Source organism: Podarcis vaucheri (assembly GCF_965113315.1).
Source record: "Podarcis vaucheri genome assembly, chromosome: 10".
Classification (NCBI taxonomy): domain Eukaryota; kingdom Metazoa; phylum Chordata; class Lepidosauria; order Squamata; family Lacertidae; genus Podarcis; species Podarcis vaucheri.
The window spans coordinates 75,445,792-75,460,038 of NC_138748.1; the positions used below are offsets into that span (position 1 = coordinate 75,445,792).

The 14,247-nt window shown below is 51.2% G+C and overlaps 1 protein-coding gene across 1 annotated transcript in view; it reads left to right on the forward strand.

Moving 5' to 3' along the window:
- The window catches only part of LOC309541306 (uncharacterized protein), a 51,282-nt gene continuing 37,035 nt past the window's right edge, over window positions 1–14,247 (forward strand). Inside the window, exon 1 of the mRNA XM_082239030.1 lies at window positions 1–111. The gene's annotated coding sequence lies outside the window, so the exon portion shown is untranslated. The remainder of the gene's footprint in view (window positions 112–14,247) is intronic.

The window sequence follows — 14,247 nt, forward strand, 5'->3', positions numbered from 1 at the left end:
GCTGAGTGCAGGGTGGGCACCAAGGGTGGAAAAATGACCCCAGAAGGTGCAGGACATGTCCCCCACCAAAGGAACTACTGCTCCCCAACACCCCATGACATCTAGATTCAGGTAGGTAACCATATTGGTCTGACGCAGTTGGAAAAAAAATTAAAAATAGTCCAGTAGCACCTTAGAGACCAACTATGATTGTTCTAGGTATAAGCTTTCGTGTGCATGCACACGAAAGCTTATATCTAGAACAAACTTAGTTGGTCCCTAAGGTGCTGCTGTTGTTGTTGTTGTAGTACTTTTCCATATTCCCAGAAGTTATTATTCAATCCTGCTGCAAGGGAGTTTTCCTACCAGAGGACCAGAGTGTATATTACTATCATACTGATTTTACTGCTATGGCTGTTTTGGCTGTCATGGACTGGCTGGATTGGGGGGGGAGGCACCAGCTGGGGAACCCTCAAGGGAAGAAGGCACAAAGCCTGGGGCTGGTGGTGGGATGGCAATGAGAAGAAAGAGGGAGAAAAGGGAGCAGAATGGGAGGGGAGGTGTTGCAAGCTGAGGAGGAAACAGGGTTTGGTGAGCAGGAAGAGTTTGGGGCAGAGAGCAGTTCAGGCTCAGAGGGAGGAGAGGAGGGGGCCAGGAGACCCAGAGGATGCCGGCTGCTGAAGCATCCAGGGAGACTCCCCCTCCTGCTGCGACCACCTCCCCTCTCCCCTGGTCTCCTAGAGCACACAGAGAAACCCAGTTCAGACCCCATGATCCTGCACATGATATTAAGAGGGTGTTTCCCTGCCCCCCACCATGCATCACTTTAATCTTGTTGACAATGAACTGTATTTTCAGCCCAATCACCCCGTTTGGAGAGCTCTCCTTGCAATCTCTCTTTCTTTGAACAACCCAGGACAATTTACTGCCACCAGCAAACTTCCCCCCCTCCCTGCTCACTCCTAACTCTAGATCCTTTATGAACAAGTTGAAAAGCCACGGGTCCCAATACTGATCTATTGGGAACTCCACTTTCTGCTTCTCTCCATTCATAGGAGTCTCCATTTATTACTACGTGTTCCTCCCTTCTCCCATCCTTCTGTGCTGTGGAGGAAACCCTGTGGAAGATTTATGGAGTGAATTTCGCTTCTCCACACATCCAACACTGCTCAGCATTCAGGGAAATAGAAGAGGAAAGCTGGCCACAATCCAAGAGACTGAGGTCAGCAGAAAGCGAAGCAAAGCCTATTCACAGGGAAGCCGCTCCAGCTTCCAGCCCGTTGGCTACCACAATGGCTGAAGAATTGCCCTTTGGGAATGGCGGAGCTGAATGGAAGTGGGCGAGGAAGCCCCACAATCGCTCCTGCTGGAGGAATAGGGACACTGACCCCAATACTCAGAGGTGATGACCTGGTCCTTTAGGGGCACTGTTACGCCATCAGGAACCGGGAGTCCCCCACACCTGCCTCCCCCCCACCTGCCTCCCTTGTCTGGATTCAACCTCAATCCCTTAGCTGCCATCCATCCTCCAACCACCTCCAGAAAGGCACACAGGGAACTCACTGCCTTCACTGGTTCCAATTTAAAAGAGAGGAAGAGGTAGGAAGAGCCTGCCCATTGTCTTTTCCTTCACAAATCCTGTCTTAAGGATACATTTAAGATATGAATAGGGTGTAAGGCACAGGAACCTGGCACAGGAACTAAATATTCATCATCACAAAAGACTGGCCAGGCTCCCCAGGCAATCCAATCAAGTGACCATTAAACAGGTAACCTGGCAGACAGGAGGTAAACAAACCACTCAGATTTCTGCTGTAAACCGCCCTTTCTGTGATGTAGGTATGATGTATCGGGGGTGGGGGGTGGTCTTGGGTTACACCTCTTCTGTGGTGTATGTATGATGTATGGAGGGATGGTCTTGAGCTCCAGGGCAGGGCATTTAAAATGTCTATATAAGGCCTTGTGTGCCATTGTTCTGGGTTCCTCCTCCCTCCTGCGTGTGATGAGTAAAGACCCTGTTGCAACAGATCAATAAAGATCAGGCTTACTAGCTGCTTTGCTTCTCAACACAACAACAACAAATGTTTATTCGGCTTTACGCCCATCATGAAGCACAACACAACAAAACAAATCAAATAAAAAATCATACAAACCACAAGTAGTATAACACAGTTCACAACTCACAAGGATGGATATTAGCCATTCATAAAAAAGTTTAAGATTAAGATTAAAAAAAATTTGGCACTACACTAAAAACAATATGTGATGTCATTATAGAAAATTCTTATGACTATCAATAATCAGCTAACATTCCGTTCCGTCTCTTGTACGAGAGGACGGCTGTTAGGAATTTAGCAACCTGTAGGGTAATATAAGGATCCACATCTTGAAGAACCCAGGCAAGCTGTAGGTCTACTGGTTTGTCAGCCATAGGCTGGATTATGGGGTTTAGTATACTAGCACGGGCTGAACTGTACAAAGGGCAGATAAACATAACATGATGTGGAGATTCAGATGTTTTCATTTCACAAGCACACATTGAAGGGACTTGGCCCTTAGTGAATCTATGTCTCAGCACGTTTGTTGGAAAAACATTGAACCTAGCTCTAATGAAGGCATATCAGTGAGACGCGGTGTCAGGGGTTCAGGAGCAGAGACGCAGAGAAGGGAGGAGACAGAGAGCGAGGGGGAGGAATACGAAGGAAGGATGAGTGGGGATGACGACCCGAGATCACCGAGCCTGTCTAGCGAGTCCGAGGATTCCCAGAAGGGAGCGCCAGCAGTCAGAGCAAGGGGGGAGAGCAGGGGGACACCCCAGGAAGAAGGGTCCAGAGAGGGATCAGAGAGCAGCAGTTGGAGATCGGGACCCACGTGCCCAGCCGGGAGTAGCGGGGAGAGAGGGGACCAGATATCGGGCTCAGGAGACTTTCAGAAGGAGGGAGGGCATGAGTCAGGAGTAGTCACGCCCACCTCGGGGAGCGAGGAAACGGTCAAGAGGAAAGTAGAGAGTTGGGCACGCGCGCCAAGTTCAAATGTAGCGGAAGCTGGCGCAGTAAGCAGCCCAGAGAGTGAGCCAGGTCCCAAAGCCCGCCGCAAGGAGGCGGAAGGGACAGGGGGGTCCGCGTCAGAAGAGAGTAGGAAAGAAGAGACCCCGGGGGGCAGAAGGACCCAGAGACGGAAGGAAAGGCGCAAGAGGTGGAGCAAGGCTAGGGTATTAAGCTGGTGCGCTAGAGGCGGAGACTCAGACGGGTCTTCGTCGTTCTGACCTAGAAGAAGTAGGGCTGCACATTGCAGTTTGGAGATGGAACCTGTAATCCAATAAAGACTCTTTTAAACTGAACGCTGGCGGACTTGGTCCTATGTGAGCTGGGACTGGGTGGCAGCCCTGACAGTAAGACCCGTCTCTCAAAAGCTTCGGACACCTGATACCTCGCAGCGGAGAGAGAGGCAGCTGGAGGAGGGGATCGGTGTTTGGGAGCAAGCTCACGACGGTTAGCAGAGATGACGGAAGCAGAGAAAGTTGCAGCGCTGCAACAGGCAGTTACCCAATTGAACGCGGAGGTACTGGCATCCAAGAAGAGGGAGGAGGATGCGGCAGCCGCCTACAGAGATCTCCACGCCAGGTTTGAAGCATGGGTTAAACACGGGCAGCCAGGACCCAGACCGGAGGGGGTTGGGTTGGCACAGAGAGCAGGAGGGCTTGTGGCTCACTTCGATGGGAATTTACAACAGTACCCCAATTTTCGAGCAGACGTAATGTGCGCACTGCAACTGCTGGCAAAAGACTTTAGAGATGAGGAAGAGAAAGTGGGGTTCATACTATCCCATTTGCATGGGGATGCTAAAGCGTGGCTACGCAATTTGTGGAGGGATAAAGATCCGGCGCTTCAGAATGCAGATGCCTTTATCAAAGCGATGGATGCGTGTTTTTTGTCTACTATTGATGTGGATCTTGCCCGACGGGAGATTCATGGACTAAAACAAGGGAGGGCAAGCGTCCGGCAGTACCACGCCCGCTTTTTTGCGCTGGTCAGTGCCTTAGAATGGGACCGGGATTCGCCCCCTGTCAGAGACCTGTTCTGGGAGGGTCTAAGCTCTGCGGTCAAGGATGAAATTGCAAGGGGGGAGAGGCCCCGAAGCACGCAGGAGGTGGTCCAAAGGGCGCTGACTGTGGGGGTGAGGCTCGAAGAACGTCCATGGTGCAGAGATGAAGGACGTGGAGGGCGCGAAGCAGCGAGAAGTTTCTCTTTCGTTCCAAGAGAAGCAGCGCGTGCGCAATCCACACCTCCGCCAGGAGGGGGAGGGGAACCGATGGAGGTGGGAGGTGCCAGGGCTCAGTCAGCTACCAGAGCCTCTGCACCGACGGCAGTCAAGACTAAACCTCCTAGAGGGACCAGGAAGTGTTACGTATGCGACAGCTCTCAACACTTGGCGAAAGAGTGTCCCCAGAGGAGCTCCAAGCACACTGCAGCCTCCACAACGGTGAAAGAGGCCAAGCAATACAGCGAACCCCAGCAGGGAAACGACGATGTCTGGCTGGAGACAGAGGCACTGGGGCCCAGCCAGACGCATCAGTGAAGCAGTCCCCAGCGATCTTGCAACCCACGGACCCCCTCCCACCCAAACCAGTAGTGCAGCTCACAGCATCTCTCCAGCTACCCGATGGCGTCACTATCGAAGTGCCGCTTTCTGTGGATTCTGGAAGCAACGCAGACTTTATAGCGCAGGATTTTGTGGAGCAGCACGCTATACAGCTACTGCCTGCCACTCTGCCCCTGCAAGTCGTCACAGTGGATGGCAGAGAGTTGCTAGGGGGGCAGGTGGTGAAGCAGACGCCACCGATGGTGATGCGCCTTGGCAACCACAGGGAAGTCATCAGTTTTAATGTCACCCAACTGTCGGACACGCCCATTGTGTTGGGCATGAGTTGGCTGGACAGGCACAGTCCGACACTGGCTTGGTACCAGAGACAGCTGATCTTCGGCTCCTCTTATTGCGCAGAACACTGCATCCTGCCCAGACAGGAGGGAGAGGAGGAGGAATCACAACTGCAGTTGGGAACGTTGCAGGCAGTCCCCCACAAATACGCAGACTTTCTGGAGGTCTTCTGCGAGAAAGAGGCTGACAAGCTACCACCGCACAGGCAATATGACTGCAAGATTGACCTCCTACCAGGGGCGACGCTGCCGAAAGGGAAGCTGTATTCCATGTCTGAGGACGAATTACAGGAACTCAAACAGTTCATAGATCACAATTTGCAGCGCGGTTTCATCCGGGAGTCCAGGGCAGTAGGGGGCAGTCCTGTTTTCTTCGTGAAGAAGAAAGACACGCCCCAAAAAAGACTGGTGGTGGATTTTCGCCTCTTAAACAAGATGACCAAGCCTTCTGATTTCCCCATGCCCAGGATTGACGACCTACTGGCGACGGTGCGCAAGGGACGCGTGTTCACCAAGTTGGACCTGCGAGGTGCGTACAATCTCATCCGCATGAGGGAGGGCGATGAGTGGAAGACAGCCATGTTCACGCCTCTGGGCACCTACGAATACAGAGTGATGCCGTTTGGATTGCAAAACGGTTCTCACTGTTTTCAAGCTTTCATGCATCATGTGTTGGCGGGACTCCTTTACAAGAAGTGCGTCTGCTTTCTGGATGACATCCTGATATTCTCCGAATCGCAGCAAGCCCATGACCAAGATGTTCGGGAGGTGCTGAAGAGGCTGCAGCAGCATAGACTGTACGCCAAACTGGAGAAGTGCCAGTTCGACACGACGGAGGTGGATTTCTTGGGTTACAAGTTGTCGGACAAGGGGCTAGCCATGGACAGCGCCAAGGTTCGCGCGGTGTTGGATTGGAAGAGCCCGCGCAACCGGAAGGAGGTCCAGCGGTTTGTCGGCTTCGCCAACTTCTATCGCAAGTTTATCAAGGGGTTCGCGATGCAGACGGCGGCCATTACGGACACGCTAAGCTCCAAGAAAAAGAAATTCATCTGGACGGAGCAGGCGGAGCAGTCCTTTCAGGCACTCAAGCGTCTCTTCGCGTCGGAAGAGCAACTGCTGCATATCGACCCCAGCAGACCGATGCGGGTAGAGACAGACGCGTCCGATAGAGCAGTGGGAGCTGTCCTGCTGCAAAGGGACCCACAGGGGGTCTGGAGGCCGGGAGCGTTCTACTCCAGAAAGCTCAGCAAGTCGGAGCAGAACTACACCATCTGGGACAGGGAGTTGCTGGCCATTCATGCAGCTTTCAAGGCGTGGAGGCACTTCCTGATCGGCGCCAAGCACACGGTGCAGGTCTGCACGGACCACAAGAATCTGGAGCACTGGCGCACGGCTCAGTTCCTGAACCAGAGGCAGATACGTTGGGCGGAGTTCTTTGCTGACTTCAATTTCCGAATAGAGTACGTCCCAGGCGACACCAACATCATGGCGGATGCACTGTCCCGCAAACCGCAATACCTCGAAGAGGCGACGCCAGCGGCAGCCATGCACATCTTCGCGCCAACAGCGTGGGCGTGCGCTTCAGCCACAGTAGACCTGGATGCGGTGCGGCGGGCGTTGCAGGACGACTCATTCGCGCAGGCGAAGATGGCAGAGGTGCACAAGGGCACGGCGAAGGGCGACGAGTTCCAGATACGAGACGGCTTGCTCTTACGTAAAGGGGCCATCTACGTGCCGGGAGACGAACTTCGCGCCAGGGTACTGCAGCAGCTGCACGACGCACCCACGGCCGGGCACTTTGGCACGGAAAAAACGGTGGAATTAGTCGCAAGGGACTTTTGGTGGCCCAGACTGAGAGGGGAAGTCGCGGACTACGTTGCGAGGTGCGACACCTGCCAGAGGGCCAAACCGGTGCACAAACCACCGGCGGGACTGCTGGAACCGCTGCAAACGCCGTTTGAACCGTGGGAGAGAGTGGCCCTGGACTTTGTTACGGATCTACCCAGCTCGAGAGGCAAGACAGCTGTACTAGTGGTGGTGGACTTGTTCACCAAGATGGCACATTTCATACCGTGTGCGAAGGTGGCCACGGCAGAACAAACAGCCAAACTGTTCATAGATCACGTGTTCAAAGTGCACGGGCTGCCGCGGTCTATACTGTCCGACCGGGGGCGGCAGTTCATCTCGAATTTCTGGCAGAAGCTGATGGGCTTCCTGAACGTCAAGATCAACCTGACATCAGCGAGACACCCGCAGACCAATGGGCAAGCGGAGAGGGTCAATGCCATCATGCAGCAGTACCTGAGATGCTATGCCAATCAACAGCCTGCGACGTGGGTGGATTACCTGCCGCTCGCCGAGTTCGCCTACAACAACACGAAACACGTGTCCACAGGGGTGACGCCGTTCTTCGCCAACAATGGGAGGAATCCCAGAACCTTCCCGGGACTGGACAGAGTGGGGGAAGGGGAACCGCAGACGGCGGACGCCTTCGCATCTGAGTTGCAGGAGATCCACGATCAACTCAGACGGCAGCTGGAGCTAGCGAAGCACGCATACAAAGTGCAAGCTGACAAGCACAGGCGAGTTGGCGAAGAGATCCGAGTGGGAGACTGGGTCTGGTTGGCAGCCCACGCAGTGCCGACCAGATCGTTAGCCAAGAGGAAGCTGGGACACAAGCAACTCGGTCCATACCGAGTCGAAGCGCAGATCAACCCGGTGGCTTTCAGGCTGGTGCTACCGGAGGGTTCCAGAATGCATCCGGTGTTCCACAGGTCGGTGCTCACTCCCTACAGGGCACCTCACAGGTTCCAGGAACCGGGAACGGCACCGAGTCAGTCTCCGGAGCGAACGGAGGCGGGGAGATTGCCACAGCAGGACCCCATCAACGAAGTCACGGAGATTTTGGACTCCAGATGGGGGGAAGACGGAGTAGAATATCTCCTAGCAAGGGAGGGCACCCGGGCCAGCACGAATAGCTGGGTGCCGGACTACGCCTTGGAGGAACCCCTGCTCAAGGACGAGTTTCATGCCCTTTTCCCACACAGACCTATGCCAGCGGGCTTCTTCGACGACTGGTTGTTCACGCCCACGCTTTCCTCCAGCACGTTCCATGGCTTCGACTCAGACGGGGAGCCCGCACAGCGCACACGTTCCCCAGAGGGGTCACCGGAGGGTTCGGCGTCCGACAACTCGTATTGGTGGGACGATCGGCCAGAGGAGCAGTGGCGCCGGAAGTGGCAGGAGATGCCAGGTCCAGCGACAGACGCAGAGACTGACATGGACGTGTGCGGGGAGGATCTCGGTTTCGAGCACGGCGGCACCGAAATGGAAGCGGAGCAAATCACCGTTGACGAACGCGGGGAGGAAGACTCGGAGATCTTCAGTTGGCGGCCAGCAACGGGGAGTGAACTGTATCCGACATTCACTCCCGTGATGACGGAGCACCCACCAACCACCCTTGAAAGCGGGGAGGGGGGAAGGGGGGGCTTCGAGGGGGGGATGGATGTCAGGGGTTCAGGAGCAGAGACGCAGAGAAGGGAGGAGACAGAGAGCGAGGGGGAGGAATACGAAGGAAGGATGAGTGGGGATGACGACCCGAGATCACCGAGCCTGTCTAGCGAGTCCGAGGATTCCCAGAAGGGAGCGCCAGCAGTCAGAGCAAGGGGGGAGAGCAGGGGGACACCCCAGGAAGAAGGGTCCAGAGAGGGATCAGAGAGCAGCAGTTGGAGATCGGGACCCACGTGCCCAGCCGGGAGTAGCGGGGAGAGAGGGGACCAGATATCGGGCTCAGGAGACTTTCAGAAGGAGGGAGGGCATGAGTCAGGAGTAGTCACGCCCACCTCGGGGAGCGAGGAAACGGTCAAGAGGAAAGTAGAGAGTTGGGCACGCGCGCCAAGTTCAAATGTAGCGGAAGCTGGCGCAGTAAGCAGCCCAGAGAGTGAGCCAGGTCCCAAAGCCCGCCGCAAGGAGGCGGAAGGGACAGGGGGGTCCGCGTCAGAAGAGAGTAGGAAAGAAGAGACCCCGGGGGGCAGAAGGACCCAGAGACGGAAGGAAAGGCGCAAGAGGTGGAGCAAGGCTAGGGTATTAAGCTGGTGCGCTAGAGGCGGAGACTCAGACGGGTCTTCGTCGTTCTGACCTAGAAGAAGTAGGGCTGCACATTGCAGTTTGGAGATGGAACCTGTAATCCAATAAAGACTCTTTTAAACTGAACGCTGGCGGACTTGGTCCTATGTGAGCTGGGACTGGGTGGCAGCCCTGACACGCGGCCATAAGCGATGTTAAGTAGGACGGAGCGCGGTAGATAGGGGTTATGCCGAAATTTAACGGCGAGCAGGCTCCACCACCAGCTACGAAATTTTGGTATAGCTCCGCATCATCCAGCCTTTGTTTTATACACCTTTTTGCCATATTTAGATCCAGTTTGAGCAATTCAGTGGGCAAGATCTCATAGGACAGCAATTTGGCATGGATTTTTTCCTGACCACAAATTTGTGAAGTCATCCCGCCACATGCATTGAATTAGATAGTGGTTCGGGAGTTTATGCCATAGGGATATCCAATAGATCAAAACTCTCCTCCATATGACTAACTCCACTGAGGGGATCTTCATTTCTAAGCGAACGGTCGCATTACTTACGCATGTTGGTAATTTTAAAAGTCGGCGTAAGAATTGTCTTTGAAGTGTCTCTAAAGGTGAGAGGTTTGCAAAGGCAGCCCATAAAGGAGCAGCATAGGCCATTGTGGCCATCACTTTGATGCTATACACTTTCAAGGCCGCAGGGATGAATAAGGCCCCCTCAGAGTAGAAAAAACGGAGGAGGGAGTGTGATAGGGCTTTTGTCTTGTTTTGAAGATATTCAACGTGCGCTTTCCACCCTAGATTATATTGAAAATAAATTCCTAAGTATTTAAATTTATGTACTTGTTCGATTTTCGTGCCCTCCAGCTTCCATGAATAAAGTTTTCGACTCCTTGAAAATATCAGTACTTTAGACTTGGTGTGGTTGATAGACAGATGATTAGAATGGCAATATGTCGCAAAAATCTTTAATGCCCTCCTTAAACCCACTCTAGAGTAAGAGAGTAGTACCACATCATCTGCGTAGAGAAGTAAAGGACAACGGTAATCAGCTATGCGAGGGGTGTGGATAAATTTTTGTGCAACGGCTAATGGGTTCCTCATATCACTGATAAATAAGTTAAAAAGAAGCGGCGCTAAAATACAACCCTGGCGTACACCCTTATTTACTGGCACTGGGTTAGTCAGGTCTCCAGCAGGGGATAATCTCACCCTGGCCACGGACCCGGCATGAAGTTGGGAAATAAGCCACAGGAGCCTTCTATCTATTCCCCAACAGGCAAGTTTATCCCATAGCAATTTCCTCGGAATACTATCAAACGCAGCTTTCAAATCTATGAAAGCTGCGCAAAGTTGGCCCCGTCAAGGTGTCGAGTATTTCCGGGCTAAGTGATAAAGAATAATTGCCTGGTCTGTTGTGGATCGGTTTGATCTAAATCCAGCTTGCTCATGTCCAATCAGGTCAGCCTCAACTGACCACTTCATCAACCTTGTCAGCAAAAAACGGGCATATATTTTCCCAATGGACGATAGCAGACTGATATTCCGATAATTCCCTGGGTCACCGGGAGGGCCTTTTTTGTAGATAGGAATTATAATGGCCTCCTTCCACGTTCCTGGTATTAAGCCCGTGGCATTTATTGCGTCGAACGTTTTAGCTAAGATCCCTGCCCACCATGCAGAATGAAGCTTTATGGCCTCAACTGGGACCAAATCTGGCCCAGGGGCCTTACCAGCTTTCAGCTCAGCTATCAATTCTAGGATTTCAGCAGGGTCGGTATTGGGCCAGACGGGAAGGGGATTAGAAGGTCTCCAATGAGTGGCCGGAGCTTCTGCCACTGAGAAATATTTTCTCAGGAACTGCTCCCATGTAGGGGCTGGGATCACCGTTAAGGGATATTTTGTGTTTCTTCCCTTTATTAAGGACCAAAATTTCCGGGAGTTATGAGATTTTGAGGCAGAAATTATAGTCTGCCAACGATTTAAATGCCATTCCCATTTGGCCGATTTCTGGGCCTGTTTGTATGCTATTTTAGCCAGGGAATAAGATGGAGGTAAAGCCGGAGCGCCGGAAAGTTTATAATCATTGTATATTGTATGAAGATGGAGTCTGGCTAGTTTGCAAGCAGAGTTGAACCAAGGGGCGCCAAATTTAAAATAGTCTTTTTTAACTCCATAGGTAGGAGAAGTAAAAAAGCGAGTTAAAACTTCTATCAGGCAAGAAAAAAAGTTCAAACAGGTAATAGGATCACGTGGGACTATTCCTACGTCCGGCTGATCACCAGAAAACTTTTCTCTGATAAAATCCATATATCTATGAGCGAGGGCAGGGGACCATCTAGTCCCCTTTACTTTAGAGGATGACTCCACAGTCACCGGGATTGGGTGGAAGCGGTCGAGCAACTGCCAGTCAACACATAACTTGGTTGTCAGGGGAAGATGGTCACTAAATTGGGCATTATCAATTTAAAGGAGGTGACATTCAAAAATAGATCCCGGGAAACCAAAACATAGTCGAGAACACTGTTGGATTTTAACCCCAGGTGGGTGAACTCTCCTGGTATGTCTGGAGGACACCTGCCATTTAATATTATTAAATTAAGGCGTAGAGTCATCTGATAAAGCATCACTCCCGCCTTGTTGACTTTTACATCCTTTGATATTCTAGTGGGGGTGTATGCTAGATCGTAAGTTTGAGCGCCAGGGTCAATCCACCACTTAGACTTTTTAAGAGCCTCCCAATTTGAGGCTATCCAAGCGTTAAAATCGCCTCCAGTAATGGAGGGGACATTGGGATATTTAAGATAGCAAGAAAGTAAAAAATCCTCTAGGGATTCCCATCTAGAAGTAAGATCCGCTGCTAACCCTCCCGGAGGGAAATAGACATTTGTAACCAATAAAGAGAAGTTTCCACCAGAGATCAGTCCGGTAATAGCATAAGGCGGAAATGCGTGCACTAGTGAAAGTTTAGCCCGAAGTTTAAGGGAGATACCAATTGTAAGGCCACCTTTAGGGCGGCCACCATTCGTTGACGGGCTAGCAGGCAGACATATAAACTCAAAGCCATTTAACTCAATTTCCTCCTCCACCCAAGTTTCTTGTAATAGTATAATAAGAAAGGAATTAATATATTTTTTGGAATTCTGGATCTAATTTTTTACTTTTCCATCCAGCAATGTTCCAACTTAATATTGAAGGCTGGGGTTTCCCCGTACCTCCAATTGACTGTCATTCGGAAAACTGGCTCAACTTTAATACGGGAAGAGGGGAGCCAATTAAGAAATCAATTATCTTCCTCTGATGAAAAACCTCTCGTAAAGGCTGAGTAGGATTTACAAGGTCATCTGACTGTTGAGCTTGGCCACTCGATCTACTAGGAGTAGGACCTTGAACAGGGGCGGACCCCTTTTCCAAAAGAGTTTGGTGGGACACCCGGGGTGGACCAGCTATCTCGTCAGAAGTTTGGTCTCTCTGTAGCCTGCTACTGGTCTTTTGAGCTACATGATTTATGTGGCCTGTTGGGTCTTCAATCAGTTCCGTCACTGATCTTGCTGTTGAATCCATAATACTCCGCAAGGAGGGATGAGGCTGGGCGGTAGGACTATTTGGGGAGGTTGGCAAAGGCACCTCTTCTCTTGATTGGTCAGTGCTATAAGAAGGTTCCAGGTCTGGCATCGATGAATGTGTAGAAGGGGATGTTTCCTGTTGTGTGCTGCTTTCTTCAGGTATGTTTTTCGATGGACGGTCATGCAAATCTATTAAGAGCACAGAGGATTGTTCTGCTTGGAGGGGAGGACTGGTTGTTTCTTCTTGGGGTTGTATCTTATCCTCCATTGCCGACATGCATTTAGCATTAGATATTGAGAGATCCCTATGATCTGGTTCTTCTAGAGAGACATATTCGCTGTACGTGAGTATTCTGGTGCTGAGCTTCCTAATAAGTTGGGTTTTAAGCGATTCCAGTCTTTTAATAATTTCTTTTTGTTCCACCACTGGTAAATCTGCGAAGGAGGCAATGAGTTCGATCTCTTCTGGTGGTGTCAGGCCACTTTCCGGATGGTCATTGTTCTTTGCTAGGGGAGTGGAGACCACATAGCTCTTCTCCTGGGGTAGACCACCCACTCCGGTGTCCATTGGTGGATCGGGTTTAGCAGATTTTGAGCCCTCTTTGGTTGTTGCCTCCAACAGTAGGGGTTTAGGCTTAGGGTCTATAAAGGCTCTTGTTGGTACTATCCCACAGCGAAACAAAAATGCTTTCTTTCGTAGTATGATAGTGGGAATTTTTGTGGATTGGAACGCAAGCAGGACTCTCTGGGATTTATGATGATGGACAAGGGGGAGGACTGCACAGAGTTCAATTTGTGTTGCCTCCATATTTAAAAGCACCTTTAGGAGATCCTTGGCACCACACAGAGTTCTCCATCTTGGGTCCCCATTTTGTATAGTTAGGCTCACTTTCCTTGGTGTTAAGATCAAGGATTGATGACCTAATTGAAGGTTAAGGCTGAATTTAAATTTGTCGGTACATTTGTTATTTAAGGACAAACTCCTCGTCCCCTTCCTCTCTTCAAGGGACTTAACACCGGCTGACGCTGGGGAAGTAGTAACTAGCTTTTGTTGGAGGCTGTGCAGCTGGGACGAAAGATCATCTAGTCTTTTGAATATACAGTGCAAGGTTTTGATTATTAAATGGGACTGTTCAAATGTCATATGATTGGTCTTGCCAAGGACCAGTTCCTCCTTCTGAGGAGAGACTACACTCTTACTGTTGTCCACATCGCTTGTTGTTTGTGGAATTATTCACTCTTCGTCTTTAAGTGCAGACGCGCAATCAATCAGTGGGTTGAAACGGTTCTGCGTTTCTACCATGTAGGAACAATCCAGTAGATTACTCCCTTCTTTAAAGTGACATGGTTCAACCCTTGTTTGCTTTGATCTCGGAAAGGGAACGGGGACTATCTCCTCGGAGTCTCTAAGACGTTTCCCATATCCCATATTTTAGATATCGAGAAGAGGGGGGATAGTATTTCAACGTCAACCCAGGTGATAAATATTTCCTTCTAGCCTACCAGCACTTGCAGTGGGGGGATATTTCACTACCTGTTCATATGAACGTCGGCGTCTTCACCTACACCCTCACAGGCCGGCAATTTAGGTCTATTTAGGTCTTGATACGGAACGGGGGGGGGGCATGTCTTCACCTCCTTCTTCGCTACAATATATCCATTTATTTCCATCTGCCAAGCCCTT